Source organism: Phaethon lepturus, unplaced genomic scaffold, assembly GCF_000687285.1.
Source record: "Phaethon lepturus isolate BGI_N335 unplaced genomic scaffold, ASM68728v1 scaffold15679, whole genome shotgun sequence".
Classification (NCBI taxonomy): domain Eukaryota; kingdom Metazoa; phylum Chordata; class Aves; order Phaethontiformes; family Phaethontidae; genus Phaethon; species Phaethon lepturus.
The window spans coordinates 69,783-90,134 of record NW_010566689.1 but is presented as its reverse complement, the minus strand read 5'-3'; the positions used below and the strand labels follow the sequence as shown (position 1 = coordinate 90,134).

The following is a 20,352-nucleotide window of genomic DNA, read 5'->3' as shown; positions in this document are numbered from 1 at the left end:
CCCACACAGCCTCAAAAAACAGCTGTGAAGCTACACATTTGGTCATGACATTAAGAAACAACTTGTCATATCATGCACAGCCCTGATGTTCACACCCACACCTTCAGTTTCCCAAGACTTTCCATTATGAGCAACTGATTTTAATTGATTGATTTATTCAACTTGAATGGCCTGAAAAAAGCTGGGTAAAAGTTCAACAGCTAACATATTTGGAAAGTCCATACATTAGCAGAAGAGGCTTTTTCGTGTACGCACTCCCGATGCTCACATTAAAAGTGTTGTTCTTATGTACTTCAGTGGCTTGAATAGCAAAAGAGAAGAGGTTTGACTAGCACTGGCTACAGGTACTAGGGGTTCCAGGCACTGGCTGCAGGCACATCACAATAAGAAAAGGAATATTGATGTCAACAAGTTGGTGGGAACGGTGACAAACTGGATAAACACAGAAATAAGACAAAGGGCAAATGAAGATACAGAAGAAGGTTCTTGGACAAGGTAACACTCTTCCAAAACTTGAAAAAGAAGTCAAGATTCCCCATTCTAAAAAAAAAAATAATCTTAATTCTGGCAAAAATGTTGTCTCATGCCCTCCAATGACAAAGCCACAGTCGGAAAAGTCAGACTACTCTTGTGACCTGTTCACTGTGTAATGCAAACAGTGACAAACTTGCTCATATCCAAGAAGGTCTTTCTTTGCTCAATATACCTGAGCGCTGTTAAAAACCAAGTGGATTAACGACACTCAGAAGAGCTGTATCTCAATAGGACCTGGTGACTTAAGTGTTTGGAGCATTCCCAGGCCTGACCGGAAAGAAACCCACAACAATAGAAAAATAAAGACCTGAATTTATAAACTGGCTGTCATACTCGTTATTTACAAATCTGTAAACTAGATGGTTCTACTACGAATGTTTCTATTACCCCTATAAAATCAATTATTTTGCTTGTCATTGACGTTAAGATACAGAAACAATCCTAATTTTATTAATCCGATGTTTAAGCTACTGCCATTTAAAAAATTAACCTCTAGTAATAATTTCAATGATTAAGACATATGAAATATGAGCACCTCTGATAAAAAATCAAGAATATCTTCTCCAAGATTTTAGTAACTCACTGTTTTTGGAATTACTAAAAAGTTACTGGATATTGTGTGTGTTTGTTGTTTTTCTTTAACTAAAAGCAACACAGCAAATGTGTAATTCTGCTTCCAAACATACCTGAATGTCAATAAGCAATATTCTATGGAATTTTAGGTCATATGAAGAATGAAAGCAGTATGGCTTGTCTACATGGTTGATTTGCTAACTGTGCTTTAGTTTCATTTAAGCTTAGAGGGATATAATGCCTAGATATATAAGTGCTTAGAATAGTATCAATCTAGGTCTTAGCATTAGTAAATACAAAAGGAAATCATGAATATAAACATTTGCCTCAATTTTAGCTGGCAAATATAGCAAAACAGAATGAAAAAATAATCACACATTTCCTTCGTGTACAAGTGCTTCATATTTTTTCTTAGGAGCAACACAGATTGCTAACTGAAATGTGATACTAGATAGCATTGTAACGCTTTTCTTACAGGTAAAACCCCTATTATTTCCATATATCTTTAAAATAGCCTATGTGAGATGTACTTTGCCTCGAATTTTAAACAACATTTTGTAAGATAATTTTTTTTAAATCTACTCTCTTGTTTAGGATTTATCTGCTTTTACTGGGGTAGAGTTAATTTTCTTCACAGTAGCTAGCATGGGGCTGTGTTTTGGATCTGTGCTGGAAACAGTGTTGGTAGCACAGGGATGTTTTAGTTACTGCTGAGCAGCGCTCACACACAGTCAAGGCCTTTTCTGCTTCTCACGCCCCCCCGCCTGCGAGCCGGCTGGGGGTGCCCGGGGAGCTGGGAGGGGACACAGCTGGGACGGCTGACTCCAACTGCACCAAAGGGATATTCCCTACCATATGGCGTCATGCTCAGCATGACAAAGATGATGATTAAGTTGATGATGATGATGAAGAGGAGAAGGAGGAAGTGAGGGGCATTCGGTGTGATGGCGTCTGTCTTCCCAAGTAACCGTTACGCGTGATGGAGCCCTGCTTCCCTGGAGATGGCTGAGCACCTGCCTGCCCATGGGGAGTGGTGAATGGATTCCTTGTGTTGCTTTGCTTGTGCGCGCGGCTTTTGCTTTCCTTGTTAAATTGTCTTTATCTCAACCCACGAGTTTCCTCACTTTTACCCTTCCGATTCTCTTCCCCGTCCCACCCACCAGAGTGGAGAGCGCGAGCGGCTGCGTGAGGCTTAGTTGCCAGCTGGGGTTAAACCATGACAATTGTTCAGACTGAACATTACTCCTTACAGAGGTTCACTGCAGAAATTTGTATAAATAATAGATAACATACTAGCTTCACTATTTTATTGATATTCTTTAGTTTATGGCTACAATAAAAGGCTTGACATTTTATCTTTTAAAAATCTTTTAATTTTCCATTCCATGTTGCTCCATCATGCACATAGAAGTGACAGAACAGTAGTACAGTATCAGCCCTTGAAGTTCATGCTCATGATAGATCCTTAAATTCATACTTTTCACTACTTGATCTGCCCTAGCATTATGCATCCAGCGATTTTCCAATTTCCATGACTATGAGATAATCCTATCCTCATGCAGTCCCTCTTGTGAAAAGACTTCCTATTATACGTATTTTAAAAAGTTTACCTACTATTTTTGACTGCATTTACATACATGTATCGATATCAAGATTAGCGTTTCCTTAAGGACTGTTTATATTTGACCAATTTAAGCCAACTTTCAGAAATGCAAGGTTTGTCAGAAATGCATGTCAAACTGTTGGGATTCAGACTATTCAGGACTCAAGATAGATTTATTGTGAAGACCAATGCAAAGCCTATTGTTGGAGTTAAGACCACCTAGTAAAAATATGAAGGGAACAATGATATGTCACTATCAGCATGTAAGAAGCACCACAAGCAGTAAAGAGAAATTTAAATAGAGAACCGTGACAGGTATTTTTGTATGAAATGTTCACTCAGTGTTTTATAGTTACTATCTTTGATAGTCTTTATCACATTAGAGTATTGTGCTCAAAGTAGTTAACTGTAACAGAACACAATAGGACTCTACTATTAAATAAAACCAGCATCGTTTTCAGAAGAAATGGTTTACACGCAAACAACCACCACCTCAGAGAGACATGTTTGTGCTTTAATACCAGATTACATAACACCAGCAGATATTTAGAAATCTAGCTTGTTTGTTTTTTTTAACCCAGTGTCACTACTACTTTTGTACTTCATAGTCCTGAAAAACAAACAAACAAAACCCCACTCCCTACTATTACTTGTGTAAATATTGTGCTTCCAAATCATAATCTTAAACTATGTACATGGTAAAACATTCCCTTCCCAGTACACAAATGCAAATGAGTAACAGGAAAGTCAAATATATAAACCCAAGCTGGATCAGCCAACAGCCTATTGTCCTTCAGCTTCCCTAACTCCAGCCCACAGCAGTCAAGGGCAAGTAAAGAACCTTTCTGCAGACTATGTCATGATTTGGTTCTTGATTTAAAAGTTGTTTTCCTTTTGTGGAAAGGAGCAAGCAGCTGAAATGATATGTGATTGACAGTATTTAAAAGTGTTTTCTTGTAGAGTTCCTATTTCCTTCTTCTGAAAATAATCTTTATCTAAAACATGAAAATCCAGCAGCTCCCAGTGCAGCATTACTATATTTTAGTTAAAAATTCAATAAGCTAGCGCCACACTAGCGTAACTGAGTCCTGAGCCCAGCACTCACTGCAGTATAAGAAGGTGGCAGTTCTGTTTTACTGCGGTTCAGTAAAAGCTGACGAGGGCTCCTCTTTTTGATACCAAGTCTAATAAAAGACATTAGTTTTAAACAGCCATTAAGAAAGTTTCAAGGTTCTTCGTTGTTATCTCAGCAAATGGCAAGCATACCCATCTTCTCTATTTACAGGGATGAAGGTTTGTATGTGAGATATTTCTACAATTCATTGTACTAAACTTGTTTACCTTTTCATTACTTGATCAAAGGCGGCATCAAAATTGAATTGGTTCTCAAAATAAATTACAGACATTAATACAGCCATAAATGTCACCGCTTTAGCAGGATTCCTGATTTAATTCCATTGCATATAGCTATTTAAGATTTCATCAAACAAGAGGAATAGTTTAATAGCTCTTTCTTCCTTTATTAACAAATACTTCCAACCCTTTCAAAAGGAACACAAGAAAACATGTCAGAGCAGAATAATTAAAAATACAGCAACAGACTATCTCAAGAGACAGAAAGGTAGGGCAATGGCAAGCTGCATTCCACAGAAAACAACTGTGAAATCCTTCACTGGTGATATTTTTGCTACTTTACCCCCTTTTATAGACCAAATGGGGACTATTTCAAAGCAGCTTCTCAACAGACCAAGGTAGATTCACAACAATAACCTACTGCTTCTCTGTGAAATACACACATACACTATGAAGCACTGACCTGTCTCCCAGATGTTGTTTTAAGCTACTGTCTATTACACAATCAGAATCTTCCTAAGCAACATTTTCAAAGTCAAACAAGGTATCAGGACTTAAACTCCATTTTATTATCTCAATTATGATAATAATTAGAATATAAAAAATTACTATGTGTGCCCAGAAACAGGAGAACTTCATCTTTCAAAGCCATTTATTGAACATAAAATATTAGATTTTCAAGGAAAGGGAGAACTATATGTGTGACTTACTAGGCAATAAGTGAGCACAGCAAATATACTAGACACTTATTCCTGAATAAGAAGCATCTTAAGACAGAGATTACATGGCAAGAAGGTATGTATATGTCACACTCTCCTAATCCATAATGTAGACTCCCTTACAAGAACAAATTCATACTTTTCATACAAATTCTATATATTGAAAGACAGTAAAACTATTTGTTAAAGCAGATGTCTGGTTGTGTAATTAAGAGTTTGTACTCAGGACACTTATCACACTAATTAAAGTATTTTTTTTATAAAACATTGTTCTACCTCTACCCTTGAAGCAGTTGATAAGTCTCATTAAATAAATTGATCGTTTTAGCAAGGCAAGAAATCGCTTATACAACTCACCAATTAATTTAATGAAGTGAGGAGTTGCATACACTTTTGCTGTTTGATTTTCACAGAATCAGACAGTTAATGGAAAAAGCATATACAACTTAATCACATTTCAGTCTCTCCTTTAAAAAAAAAAAAGAAACCATTGGCTGCAAACATTGTATTTATGTTCAAAAAAGCAGCATTTCAAATGACTACACAAAGAACAGAAACTATCAGTTGGCTCGCTGATGACATTTCTCTGTGGGACATATTCTCTTTATCATCTTTCATCAAACACCACTGAAACTGGAAGCATTCTGCTCTCTCTGACATCTCACCAGCCTGAGCCAACAAAGAATCTCTATGGAGATAAAGGAAGAGCCTGGATCAATCAAGCTTTTACAAACTATGTATTTCTGAGCCCGTCAACCTTCTCAAGAAATTAAGAAAATCTGGAAAGATAACGGTTTTAATGAATTGAACACAGTTCAAACAGGAAAACTGACTTTTTGATGGATTCAAAATAAGACTCCTATCCTTGGAAACAAACTTCTTATCTACTCTAAAAGGCAGCCTTACAGACCATTTAATAGAAAACTATTCAGTTTACCAGTGACAATGCCATCTCTAGGTATAAATTTCTACAGGTACCAGATTTGCACAGATTTGCATTTCAAGACAAACTTTACTTTCTGCGGGTCTGAAGGTTCAGGCTTACTTGCTGTTACTTTGCAATTAGCCCGCAAAAAGAACCCGCTGTTACTAAGCGCATGACAGAGGACACACTATAATTACCAAGAATAACTGAACCACCTTAAGTTACAATGTGTAACTGAACAATAATAACTGAGTAAGTCACAATGTGCTGTATGCTTCAATATTAAAACAGGGAACATTCATTTAACAAGTCAGGATGTCTCAAAAACATTTCTCATTTTCACCTGATTTTTTTCATCTGATTTTCACGTCGGAAGCACACAGGAAAGTTGTAGCATCTGAGAAGCCAAGGCATAATAACTTTTAAACGGACCTTTCACTGCACCCACAGTATATTTGTTGTAAAGCGCGTGAGGGGGAGGAGAGCAAGCCTCAAACAATAGAATAAAAGACGAAATCAAGATGTGGACTTGTTTTCTTTTTCTTTGCCATTAACATTAGAAAGACTGTCATAAAGCAACAGTCATAAAGCTAGAACTTTCACTAAGTTTCTCCAGATCAAAAGCTACTACGTGTTTTTAAAATTATGTTTCCTGTGACCTTACAGAGTTATTATGGGGAAGTGGAGGTATAATGGCAAGGTCCTGAAGCCTTTATGTTACAACCAATGCTTTCTCTGAGAGAAGGTAACTTCTTTACCTTCCTGAAAGGTTTACGTAATACCCGCTCAAATTGGCCACCAGTTAGAGGTGTTTTTGTTAAGATGGTCGCTGAATATAGGAAATCTAGGTCTCGGGGGGTGGGGGTGGTATTTGTTTTGTTAAAGCAGTTGTAACAAAACCCAGCCAAACATACCCCCCCGCTCCATCTCATCTAGTACCAAAGTAATATGGAAATAAAAATGGTTCCTGAAGAAGAATTAAACACTTTGCTTTCTCCTCTGTATCAAATTCTCTTCCTTCATTATGTTTGCATGCTCTGCTTTGACACGCAGAGAAAGTATATGCCAAGTTTAGTTAATGAGAAAAGCAGAACAGTTAAAGCACTGGTTAGTGCAGTGAAAGGATCTTAAGGTATAACCTAGCGTGGGAGAAATGGGCAAGAAAAGCCCTGATGGGTGTGGGAGGGTCTTTCTCCTCATTCTTCAGGTGAAACAAAACGGATCCGTGCTTTTCTGGAAACCTTTTCAGGGAGGGTTTTTATCATTTTGTCAAAACTTCGTGTGACTAGAGATGCCTTCACTCAGTCACCACAGAATTGAGGACAGAACGTTTTCATCCAAGGAGAAGGCTGAAGAGAACTACCGGAGACTCTGGTCCGATCGCTTCCGCTGAGATACTTAAACTGTTCCACAGCTGCTCCTTTAAAAACAAGTTTCTAATACCTACATGTATGGATATACATATAAATATGTATATACACAGACAGAGAATAAAATTTGTTTTTGTTGTTAGGCTCATAAAGATGAACATTTTGCATGACTAAGCGAAGTGATGCACTAAGGTCAGCATACATGCTTTGAGGACACGTGTTCTTCAGCTTTGCATTTTTCTTTCATTGTAAACAGATTTTGTGAAATCTAGGCGAAAATACAGCCACTTTTACTGTACAGTCTTACAGCCATCATTGAAACACATTCCAAACAATACACATACTGTACTGTTATACAGCGGCAGGAAGGAAACAGTAAAAGGATTAGAGATAAACAAGAAAAATGATTACCTAGCTGAAGCAGTCAGACAGACAGGGATCGATATCGGAATGCAAAATACCCGAAAGGATTTTCAAGAATCAAAAGGAAAGTTATAGCAGATAAAAAATGAGATTACCTTACACATACAATATGCACAGTACTGTATACGGATGAACTGCTACAAATAAAAAAGTAACTAGAGCCTGACCTTTTACCTAAAACTGAACTTTATTTAAAATCCACCCTGTTTTTTAAGTCACTTTTGCTTTGCTTTCCAGCATTCTGACACTCTGGATTTTACGTACCACACAGTGGAGCAACCTGTCTCACCCGTATTACAGCCGTACCTGGTAATATAACAGCCACAGCCTTCAACTCACCTGGGTTAAGAGAGTCACAAAAAGATAGTCCTAGACAGACGTTTTACTGAATATGCACTTGTCAATATACATTTTTGCAACATGGTATCCACTATGGATTTGCCAAAGATTTTTCATTTCAAGGACCAGATAACCAGGAACAAGGGTTATGCCACCGAAGACCGCTAAAGCCGAGGAAGAGAACCACCCCGTTTGGGTAGCGAAGCTATGAGGACGTTACAATTCCACTTCCTGAACTTTCTTCTTTCCCTGTACTGACAATATTAAAAAGAAAGGTGGTAATTCAAAACCAAACACACACCAAAATCACAACCAAGCCTTAACCAAAGCTGTTGTCTACCAAAGAAAGGATTTTAACAGAATCAGCGAGGATTTATCAGACGTCGGACACCCGGCACTAAATGCAAATGCAGGCTCTATGAAACCAATGTTGTTTGTGGCAGCAGCTGCGTTTGGGTTCAGACCTCCCAGCAAAAAAGCATTTCTCCATTAGGCTTAGAAACGGTCCTGCCTGGAAAACTCAGAAGGTTTCCTTTCTGAGTTTTCCTCGGTTTCATTTAAAACCTCCTTTCAATGGGCACATGTTAACATTTTTTCTAATATAAATTAACAGCTTAATACCAACAAGTTAATCCAAATCCGCGACGGATGGCATTAGCTTTCTGACAGGTCTATACATGCGGAGGAGGACACGAGCCCAGCCCGCGGCCGCTGCACAGCGGACAGCCGGAGGTGTGCCATCCCGGGGAGAGGATCCGCTTCCACCGGTAACTGCGCTGCTTTCAGTAGCGATGAAGCACTTTTACACTTCAGTATTGAAAATCCTTCAGAAGTTAGACTGAGAGATGAGCAGACAGCTACCTGTAGTCAGGTTTACAGCTCTGTTGCCCCCATTGTAAAAAAAAAAAAAAAAAAAAAAAAAAAAAAAAAAAAAAAAAAAAAAAAAAAAAAAAAAAAAAAAAAAAAAAAAAAAAAAAAAAAAAAAAAAAAAAAAAAAAAAAAAAAAAAAAAAAAAAAAAAAAAAAAAAAAAAAAAAAAAAAAAAAAAAAAAAAAAAAAAAAAAAAAAAAAAAAAAAAAAAAAAAAAAAAAAAAAAAAAAAAAAAAAAAAAAAAAAAAAAAAAAAAAAAAAAAAAAAAAAAAAAAAAAAAAAAAAAAAAAAAAAAAAAAAAAAAAAAAAAAAAAAAAAAAAAAAAAAAAAAAAAAAAAAAAAAAAAAAAAAAAAAAAAAAAAAAAAAAAAAAAAAAAAAAAAAAAAAAAAAAAAAAAAAAAAAAAAAAAAAAAAAAAAAAAAAAAAAAAAAAAAAAAAAAAAAAAAAAAAAAAAAAAAAAAAAAAAAAAAAAAAAAAAAAAAAAAAAAAAAAAAAAAAAAAAAAAAAAAAAAAAAAAAAAAAAAAAAAAAAAAAAAAAAAAAAAAAAAAAAAAAAAAAAAAAAAAAAAAAAAAAAAAAAAAAAAAAAAAAAAAAAAAAAAAAAAAAAAAAAAAAAAAAAAAAAAAAAAAAAAAAAAAAAAAAAAAAAAAAAAAAAAAAAAAAAAAAAAAAAAAAAAAAAAAAAAAAAAAAAAAAAAAAAAAAAAAAAAAAAAAAAAAAAAAAAAAAAAAAAAAAAAAAAAAAAAAAAAAAAAAAAAAAAAAAAAAAAAAAAAAAATTGAAAAAAAAAAAAAAAAAAAAAAAAAAAAGTGTTTTCATCACTGGAACAACACCATACATTGTGATTTACGTAAGAGAGCCTATTATTCCGGATGAATAATACTACTCCTACTATTGGTAAATCTTTATACTGGCAACTCAATTGAAAACTCCAAAGAAAAAAAAGAGTATGTAACCAGCAACGAGGTGGTCCTAACTCCAGAGCCAAGACTTTAAAGAATGCCAAAACATTTTGGAAGTAAACCAAAAAAGAAGACACTAAATTTGCGAGCAGCACAAACTGAATAGACTTCAAGAACTTACAAAAATGTACACCAGTAGTAAATTTACCTAAAGCAGGAAGTATTCTTTATTGCAATGATGTAAGCAGCTGCAAACCAAAGGTAATGCTGAATGTGTACCAAAATGATGATAAAGCACAAATATTTGGAACAATTTTGCTTAATATAGCTTAAGAAAAATATAAGCTAGCCGACATCTGGAAAAATAATCACAAATATTCACTGAAGGAGAAGTACTGCAACACACACCTTGATGTGACAGGGAGAAAGGGATTTGAATTTGAGCACATAACTTACACCCCACAAAGGACAAACGCCTCTGGAGGCAGCTCTGGACACAAGGAGTACTGAACAACCTGCTACACAACACAATCACACCCGAAGTAGCAGTCGCAAATCGCTGCTTCCTAATCAATGTCTGAAAACCTAAGCATAACAAGGACCCAGAAAACACTTGCATTTGCAAAAATGCAACCTACAATCAAAATACATGGTTTTACAAAAAAGTGGGAATCCTCATATGTAAGAAGTTAGCAATAGAGATAAAACTCAGAACCTCAAGAAGAGCAATTAGTTTTCTAGAGCTAGATTTAAAAAAAGCAATTGAGGTGTAAAAATTAACTTAGAAGTGAGAGGTTTGATATTCAAAGGAACGCAACCTTTTGTTATTAGTGAAATTGAATCACCTTCTGTCTGCCCTTCAGCATCTTGTTTTGTTAAGTTAATAAAAATGAATTTAAGATACATGCTTTCTTCAAGTTCTCTGATCTCTGTTAATGTTAAAAAAAATCCAACACCCAAACCCAAAAAGCCAACCCCACACACAATAAAATTACTTAAATGCCTTAAGATACTTCTGGCAAGAAAACTCCATTATGCAAACTAGTTTTTCTAGCTATTATGTTCAAAGAACCTCTATATCTTTGTTAGCAGCTTAACCACATATTTCTTAAATTCTTTCACAAAAACACTCAAGACGCATAACATCTGAAAAAATCAACCCTGTTCAACATTTCATTCTTCTCTCTCTCAGCCTAAGATGCATCAGTTATCCAAAAATGGAGAGAGGCATATTTTCCTTCTTTTAGGCAATCAGAAGCTGACTGCTTCCAATGGTGAAAGCCAATGCCGCAGTGTTTTGAGACATTTTCATTCTCCAACTACTGTGGTTTATCTCTCTTGACTCCTCTGGGTTATCTTCTTCCTAATTTCTTCCAAATGGCCCCTCTAAATTTAGAATTTAAATGCATTTCTATTATACATGATTTTCCATATCACCAGAGAGCTTCCTGAATTCTTACTTCTTTCCTTTTTTCTTTTTTTTTTTTTTTTAACATGAATATTTCTGTTAAATTTGCCTCCCTAGAATGGATTTTAATACCAACTACTGTAACTATTACTTTGCTATTCATCAATTACCAAACCTGCATCGACTTACTAAAGAAAATTTATATGCATTACTTTGGACACCAGAAAGAGCTCTAGCTGTAATAAGAAATACGACAGCAAAGCAAGACAGACCATTATAATTTTGGGTGAAATCAATACTGACAATAGTGAATTCTTATGTAAAAATTCTTGGTGCCTTGCAGTGCAGAGATTCTACAATATTTTTATTACATTTCCAATTACAAGAAAAACTGTCAACATGAAAGACTTCACTAAACAGTTCAGTCCTCCAGAAAAAGTAGATCTGGGTTTTTACAAGATTTATTTTTGCAGAAAAATGACAGTTAACAAAACTCTAGTTAAGAGCATTTCACTGAATACAGAGATGGATATTCCACATAAAACATGATCTTTTCACCAAGACAGAATGTTCGAATAAACTGCCACATCTGACACAGATGCAAGAAGCACAAATAAGCAGTGTATCAAAAGGCTCAGTTGTAAAAGAAGTTAGAGCACTCCATTCTTTGGTTCGTATACTGGAAGCGGTTTCTTATATTCCATGTAAAAATATGGACTATTTAAAAGATAATATTCTCTGGCTATAGGCTGTCTTGAATTCAAAGGACATGTGCACTAGGAAAAATAAACTTAAATAAAGCACTTTAGCAAGATTCATTGTGTAGTGTTTAATTCCAAGTTCCTGCTTGGAAATGTTTTAAGTACCTGTTTTAAGTGCTAGCTTGGATGGGTTTCTGTGTTTTCATAACTATAGAACACACAAATACAAAAAGAAAAGAATTATTTATTGGGGAAAACATCATCAAAAGACAAAAAGAAGCACATGAAATTTTAATTTCAGTCTTAGATCTAAGCAGTTTAAGTGCAAGAAGATAGCTGTCCAACTGTCTGCACAAAAGTTTTTGAGAACTGATTGGAAAAATAAACAGACAACTGGAAATTTGAGAGTCATCTTTCTCTTCCTGCAACTACAGTAGTATCCAAACCAGAAATATCCACACATTTATGGAAAAATAAAAACAGCAACAGAAGTCACATGCACACAGGTATTTATAACCAGCCCTCAGACTAAAGACCACAAGGAACCACAGTATGGGAAGGGCAAACAAGTTGCTCCGTTCTGCATTACTGCCATACAACACCCAACGTAAGAAGCCAGATTGCTTTTCACACAGACTGAGAAACACGCAATATCCACACTCTTTATTCTTCACATAGTCACTAAACAGGTGCCTGCTCAGGGCTGTTCAGGTACATAAATAGTCAAAGTAGACAATAGGAAGTAAACACAGCTTCATGTCCATCATACATTAAATGCTACTAGATATCCCGACCCTGTTGCAGCATCCCTTATTCTCAAAGCCTCAAAAGCAGCAACATCCCACAGAGGGAATTAAAAGTCAAAACTACAAAAAAGCAGAAAGTCAGAGCTTACACAGCACTGAGCTTCTGTTAACACTAGTACAAGGATTTTGCTGACTGCAGTACTCATTACACTTGGACCCCTCTATTTGAAGCTGGATGAATGTCAACACCTTTTATTACGAACAAAAGACGGCAAGTCTGGAAAAAAGACCAATCCTATGCCAAATATATAAAAATAATCTCTCAATTTCAGAATACTGTTGGCTGCAACATTCTTTAATTAGATTCAGTTTCTGATCTCATTTGAAGCATACAGTTGAGTATTAACTACACAGAAAGCTCGTTTCCAAAAGCAGCTTAAAGAGGAATGATCTAGATGACTCCAAGTATGGTAATCAGTTTTTCCCAAGTGTGTGTGTGTATATATATGTGTGTGTGTGTATATATATATATATATATATTTTTAGCATAACTATTAAACTAGAAGAGTATTGCAAATTACCCTGGCTCAAAGATTTATTTTGATACTTTACCCTGTGGTTTTTTATTTTCTTCTTCATTGTCCTTTCCTCTTAAGTTATCCACTTACTGTTTATGCCTTCTTTAAAGCAAACCTGAAAACTACCTACTTCACATCTTTTCTAACCTTTTGTCTTTCTTACTATACATCTCCATTAGAACAATATACAGCAATATACGTGGTTTGTGTAACAATCTGCCTTAATACAAAATACTATTTTCTCTTGAACACCAAAGAAAAGTATATTGTGGCTTTTTGCATACGAACTTGTGTGATGCAACTAGGAAGAGAAAAAACTTAAGAAATTAATCTGCTGAAGAATTTAATTAGCATCATTTCTTAGGGCAGTTTGACTAAGCCTTGCTCATCCATTTATGAGAACTAAAATGCAGGTTACATACCTTTGAGGAACATTATGCACACTGACAGAAGTTCCTGCCAGGAAACTGCAAGTAGTTTGTTGCACGTTGTAAGCAAAGTGAAGAAAATTAGTATTATTTCTAGGGATGGCAGTCCTTGCATAAGTTTGGGCTTCAGTCAGACCCAAAGCCATTTTTAGATCAAACTCTGTACGGGGCATGGCTTAGGAATCTGACACAACGTACATTAATCCTACATATAAGTTTGCAGCAATAGTTATTTTACAGAGTATAAGGTGCAGCAACAAGGCATAAGAGTTTATTAGTAAACCAGTCAACTATGTGAGACAGCACCTAATCCACAAAATTAAGGTTAGCACCTCCAAAACAAGAGAGAGCCACCAATGATGTACTTGAAGAGCTGACAGATTCCTCACGGAACCAGCACGCAAACTCTAAAAGTGGGCAGACGACAGGCAGAGTTGTGAACGATAACCACCCAGCACCCCAAGGAAGGGGCTGGTTCTGTACGCTCATGTTACAACGATAGCGATCCCGCTTGATAAACACACTCTGGGAAGCAACACAAGCAGGACAACCAGAATTTTAATTGATTTCTGTTGTGAACAATATTATTCTCCCACTTGAACCAGACTAATGAAAAATGGGAAGAAAAAAACCAAACAACTTGAGGTTATTAGCGAATACTAGGAAATTACATCTCAAAAGACGCAATGATGCTTACAACCAAGACACTGCACTGATCATATAAACTCACACAGTACATGTTAAGAAATGCAAAGGTTGAGAATATTTTCCCTCATACAGGCCAAGCTGAGCGCTGGTATTGCAGAAGTCAGCAAAGCCTGAGCCGTGCTAACCAGGAAAGCCTTCTGGCATCCAACAAGGTAATAAAAGAGAGCAAAAGCTACCAAACAGCTTTGCCATAGACAATAACACTTACGCATCCTAGAGGGATGCTACTTTAAACAACACTGTGTTTTCATTGTTTTTCCCCATTTGGCTGTAAAGAGACACCAGAGAGAATAAAATCTAGTACTGCTGTATGATGAGGTATCTCACATGTCACCGAAGATACCTCCTCCACGGTACACCTGAGGAAACAGCACTCTTCATAGACTTTCTATTAAGCAGCAGCAACATAAGTAAATGAGAGAGAACGAAAAATGTTTCTCTACACTCAAAACCAGATCTTTAGTCAGAGCAGTTGTAGGTGTTAATTGTTAATGAAGGCTGTATTAATGAGGTGAGTTTTAAAGGACACTTTTCCTTAGCATGACTCAAAATGCAGACTTTTTTTTCAACAAAAAGACTGAGTTGCATAACATACTACCTAGTATTACTGCTGACAATGAAACTATTTTCCTCTAATCTTTCTTCCAATCTATGCAATGAATGCATTTTCTCAACACAGAATAAATACTTGCTTCCATGGAAATCTGGATCAGGACTTACAAAGATTTATCAGAAATCTCTGCCATATAAGCATGAACTGACTCATATAAGCATGCAGGAAAGACAAAATTAAGTAACACCGATATGTCAATAATGGTAAAATAGGACGCAAATATGTCAGGTCTGTCGCCTTTGAAGAAACTCATCTACACAAAAAGATAGGATAATTGAAACATAACAGAAAATGTTAGAAAAATTACTGTACGTTTCTTACCACATGTATACCTTCCTGTGCTGGTTTTCGCTGGGGTAGAGTTAATTTTCTTCACAGTAGCTAGCATGGGGCTGTGTTTTGGATCTGTGCTGGAAACAGTGTTGGTAGCACAGGGATGTTTTAGTTACTGCTGAGCAGCGCTCACACACAGTCAAGGCCTTTTCTGCTTCTCACCCCACCCCGCCAGCGAGCCGGCTGGGGGTGCCCGGGGAGCTGGGAGGGGACACAGCTGGGACGGCTGACTCCAACTGCACCAAAGGGATATTCCCTACCATATGGCATCATGCTCAGTATATAAAGCTGGGGGAAGAAGGAGGAAGCAGAGGGCTTTCGGTGTGATGGCGTCTGTCTTCCCAAGTAACCGTTACTCATGATGGAGCCCGGCTTCCCTGGAGATGGCTGAGCACCTGCCTGCCCATGGGGAGTGGTGAATGGATTCCTTGTGTTGCTTTGCTTGTGCGCGCGGCTTTTGCTTTCCCTGTTAAATTGTCTTTATCTCAACCCACGAGTTTCCTCACTTTTACCCTTCCGATTCTCTCCCCCGTCCCACCCACCAGGGTGGAGAGCGCAAGCGGCTGCGTGAGGCTTAGTCGCCAGCTGGGGTTAAACCACAACACGTTCCCCTGCACTGTGTCCATTAATGACTTAGGTGAATGCTTAAAAGGAAGCAAAGCTAGTAAGTTTAATAAATCTTTCACATACTTAACTTGCAGTACTGATCCTAACCTTATGCTTAACCCACCTAATGTTCTGCGAAGCAGGGTTTTAAATATCACCTTTAATATGCTGACCTTCTCCCATTTCACTTGATTTTCTTGCATCATGTTATAGATGTCAAGATATTTTAAAATAGCATTTAAGCACCAACTATTTCAGAAAAAAAAAGTAAAAAAAAAAGTTAAACTGAATCAATGTCACATTCTAGCCTCAATTCCTGTTATGCTGCAAAACAAGCAAAACTTAGATCACACAAAAATATACAGTAGGACAAGCTTAAATAACCTGTAAATGCACACTTTAAAAAATATGGAAACATTCTGTTTAGAAATAAATTAATCATCTAGCAAGATTTAAGAACAAATCTTCAGTTAGCATAAATAACATTAGATGCTTGACTTTGTAATCAAGGACTTCAGAGTACTTGTGTGAATTTATACTGTCTCATGTCTTGTCATTACAATGTGGTAATCAAGAGCTGACTGACCAAAAAATAGCAAAACTCCCCCCAACCCACCCAAACAACAAATAAAAGAAAAAAAAAAAATCACAAGAAGAGAAGGAAACAAAACAAACCAAACAAAAACGTATCAAAAGAACAGAGAGGCTTATATAACTAAGCAGCCAAACCTAGAGACACCCAATGGATAGAAAGGATACTTCAAACAGACAGAAAATTCAGAACACCTAAGACAAAACTTTAGCATCAAGTTCAGCTGGACTGAGTTTCTGCTCGTAGTTTCAGTAATTCAGAAAAGCTATTTTGCGCTTATTTCACTTCCCAATCTACCGCTCATTCTATAAGCGAAATTGCTTCACAAGGGCAGGGGAACTTATTCTGCATGTGGTACCATGTTTTGTACAACACACAAACCTTTTTTCAGTCAAGATACTCAAGTGCTACAAAAAAGCCCAACAAAAAAAAATCCCACAAAAAAACCCACAAAACACACCAGCACCCCAACCAAAAAAATGCCCAATAGTATTTATCTGAAAACACTATACAGCTGCTAGAAAATCTGAATAGTCAGGGAAAAAAAAAGCACAAGTTTTCCTTCAATGGAAAAATTGCATCTGAGTATACCTCCTTGACTAGAACCAGCTGAAAAGAGGATAACACAAAGTACCATCAAATGAATATTCACTAATCAGTGACTGGCAAGTAGTTGCAAATCGATGTTTTGCAAAGAAACTTCAATTTACCAAGTTTTAGGTAATCAAAATTCAGATTAAACCAAAGTATGATGTATTCATTTTTCTTCTTTTAATTAACCCTTAAACCCTACTCTATATACCCATGATGCAGTTAGATAGTTTGCTAGAAGCATATTACACCGATTGGAATAAAGCAAGAATGGAAAAAAACACATTTTAGTTAATCTTTCACAAACAATTTTTTCAGAAGGCAGCTGTTTCAAAGGCCAGATAAAAGAGCCAACCATTGTCACCACAGAGTGAGCTCTATGGAGTAAATTTTCAAGGTGTCTGAAATGCATTAGAAGAAAGAAGAGAGATATATAGGAGATACGGGCAGCAGCTAAACCAACCACAGAGTAAGTAGTGGGTAAAGTATGAGTGTCTCATAGAAACTACCTGTCCCAATTGACATCATATAGAGACAGAGAAAATATAGGAAAAAAACACAGAGCATGAGATCCTTGTGAGACTTCTGCAAAGGTCTCACGAGACTTTTGTGAGAGGGAGTGAAAAACAACTCAGGGTGGCCCCTAGTCTCTCTCATTATATTTATTATTGGACTATATTTTCCATCATCAGAAATAACCTTAGTCATTCACCAAGGGGATCAGTAATTCTAAAAGGCAAGTTTGCTGACTGGACAACTTGATGTTCAACACAACAGTATGACTGGAACACCAAATCTCTTTGATAATAGACTGCTTTATTTCTAATCATTAACCACAGTAATAATATTAGCAACCTTTACTTGTCTATGTTGACCCACAATGAGACGTGGGAATACGTAACAAGCAAACCACATACTTGGGCTCCAGTACACTGATGTGAAGCCTGTGATCCTCTGTGTATACTCTGAGCTCTTTAGATTTCCATTATGAGCTTCCTAATCTATAAATAAGATATGTACCATAAAGTAGTTGGAGAGCCGAGGCAAATATCAAGGGCTTTCTTTCCAAACGTTTCTGTACCTGACATTGAGAGAATGTCAGACTTCTCTTGAAACAGATACATGGGAATGTGTATCATAATGATAAAGTGTTCAAGGCCACAACAGCAAGTCTTACAGATGCTGCTTTGTAAATACAGCACCGAAATGCTTCTCCCCTTCAAAACAGGAATTCTTGCCCTTTGCAGTGACTGTCCAACTGTTTGGGGGCAGGGAGAAGCAAACAATGTTTAGAACAGGTCCTGTAGAACAAACCCTAGCAGGTAATAAGCAGTTCACAACTGCTCTCAAGAATGAGAAGTGTTGCTAAGTAATATTTTCAGGCATCTTCCCTAACACAAGCCATTTCAGCACTCTCAAGGGAAGTATGAGTCCCTCCATCACTTTTGGTAAAGATCTGTCCTTTCCGAGTCTGCCAGCTGCAGAGTAATTCCAGTCCAAAGGGACATCCTGAGGTCACCTGGTTCCATCCCTTACTCAGACCAGGGCTGATACTAGGGCAGCTGCTCAGGTCCAGGTGAGCTTGGACAACCCTGAGGACAGCAATTGCACCCCCTTTCTGGGAAGCCTGTCCCTCCATTTGACCACCCTCACAAAGCACCTCCCAGCATCTAACTGGAACGCTCCTTGTTGCAGCTGATGTCTGATGCTTCTCATCCTTCCAGTGTACTGTGGAGTAGCACCTAGATCCATCTTGTCTGTAATCAAGTATGAGGCAGCTGAAGACAGCAATCAAGTCCCTTCTGCCACTTCCTTTTCTTTACACTGAAACAAAACCTCTTCTCCCTGTAGATCGTGTTCCCTAGGCTCCTACTCAAGCATCCTTCTTGCATTAGGGATCCCAAAATAGGCACACAGCTCCGCACGAGGTTTCACGAGTGCTGGAGAAGGTACGAACGTCTCCCACGCTGGCTTTGCTGGCTGCGCTCCTGCTAATACAACCTGGCATGCAGTTGGCCGCCTTCACCGCAAGGGCACACTGCTGACTCATGTTCAACTCGCTGCACTGTCAGTCTTGGTCAGGATAAGTCATTATTCCTGCCTGCGACAGGTAAGCTTTTTTCCCTGCTGAAGTTTTCAGGAGGACAGAAATTTCTACAATTAGTAACATACTGCCCCCAGTGTGACCTTTTCTTTATTAGTAAAACAATTTAAGGTACGTTTTCCATCACAACATTGTCTTCCACGGTCCAGCAAGCCAAATAGAAACTCTCAAAACTTTAATTATTTTCTTTTGGAGCTAGATGTTTATGACCAACAAATATGATAAGGGAAGTTCAAAGATTTTTTTTTTTTTTTTTTTTTTTTTTTTTAAATCTCAGATTCAGGTTTTTTCCTCCCTTCATCTCGGTTATGTCTCCTGAAGCTGTTCAAACATTCAACGATAGCACAGGCTTCTGCACTGCAAAAAAATAAATTAATTTTGTCCACAAATTACTACTGCAGTGGGAAATTTATGTATTCCTCATCTCTTAATTCATGGCCTGAATTCAACTTACCTGTAGTAATCAAGTTCTGAATAAAAAAAGCAAATTGGCAGAGTACTAGACTTTGTTCACTGCTGTATTCATCGAGAAATATTTACTACTTTCGTTAAGAACTTCAGCCTGTTGGGGCTATGGAAGAAAACAATTCAGCCTAACATTTTGTCATCCAGCCTTTGCAGTTTCGGTACGCAATATAATCTACACACAGTCAGACTAGAAGCCCCGTTCTGCTGTTGATCTAAATATTAACTCTGAACTTAGTTTAATTTGTTAGAGAAGAGAGCGCCATATGGACACTAACGAGCAAATAAGCTTCCTTCTAGAGTTAACATGCATTCTTCAATAATTTACTGACTTGATTTGATCTAAGGGGATAGTGCCAGAAGCATTAGGATGAATTAAGACAACTTTCCCTCTCATCTCAACGTTTCTATTTCTAGTACTTGGGCATGGGGTGGAGGGGAGTGTGCTGGGGGAGTATCTGTATTGAATAACAACTGCGGAGAAACAACAGTGCTCTTCCCCCCCAACTCCAAGACAAATTTGTCCCAAAATATTTAATATAGCCTTAAGTTATCCTGAAGCTCATCTGCTTCTAAGCAAAAATCCCAAGACCTAAGAGGCTGGCATAGTCTAGGGGTTATCTCCTCCATCTTCACCCCGTCAGCGCAGCGCCTATTCAGATGCACGTTCTTGTCCAGACAAGTCTGAAAAGACTACAGCCTTGTTCATACAGGTCAAGCAGAAGGCATGTCCCAACATACCAAACTTCGATGCAACAGGTTACATTCTTCCGTCTAAACACACCCACCTATACTAACAATTACAGTTCAGCTATCAGAAACTTTCTGTTACATTGAGTGACAGGTTTACCACACATATTGTGTGGACACAT

At 36.9% G+C, this 20,352-nt stretch overlaps 1 protein-coding gene across 1 annotated transcript in view; it reads right to left on the bottom strand.

Moving 5' to 3' along the window:
• The window catches only part of CRIM1 (cysteine rich transmembrane BMP regulator 1 (chordin-like)), a 177,076-nt gene that overhangs the window by 99,683 nt on the left and 57,041 nt on the right, over nucleotides 1-20,352 (bottom strand). The window lies entirely within an intron of this gene.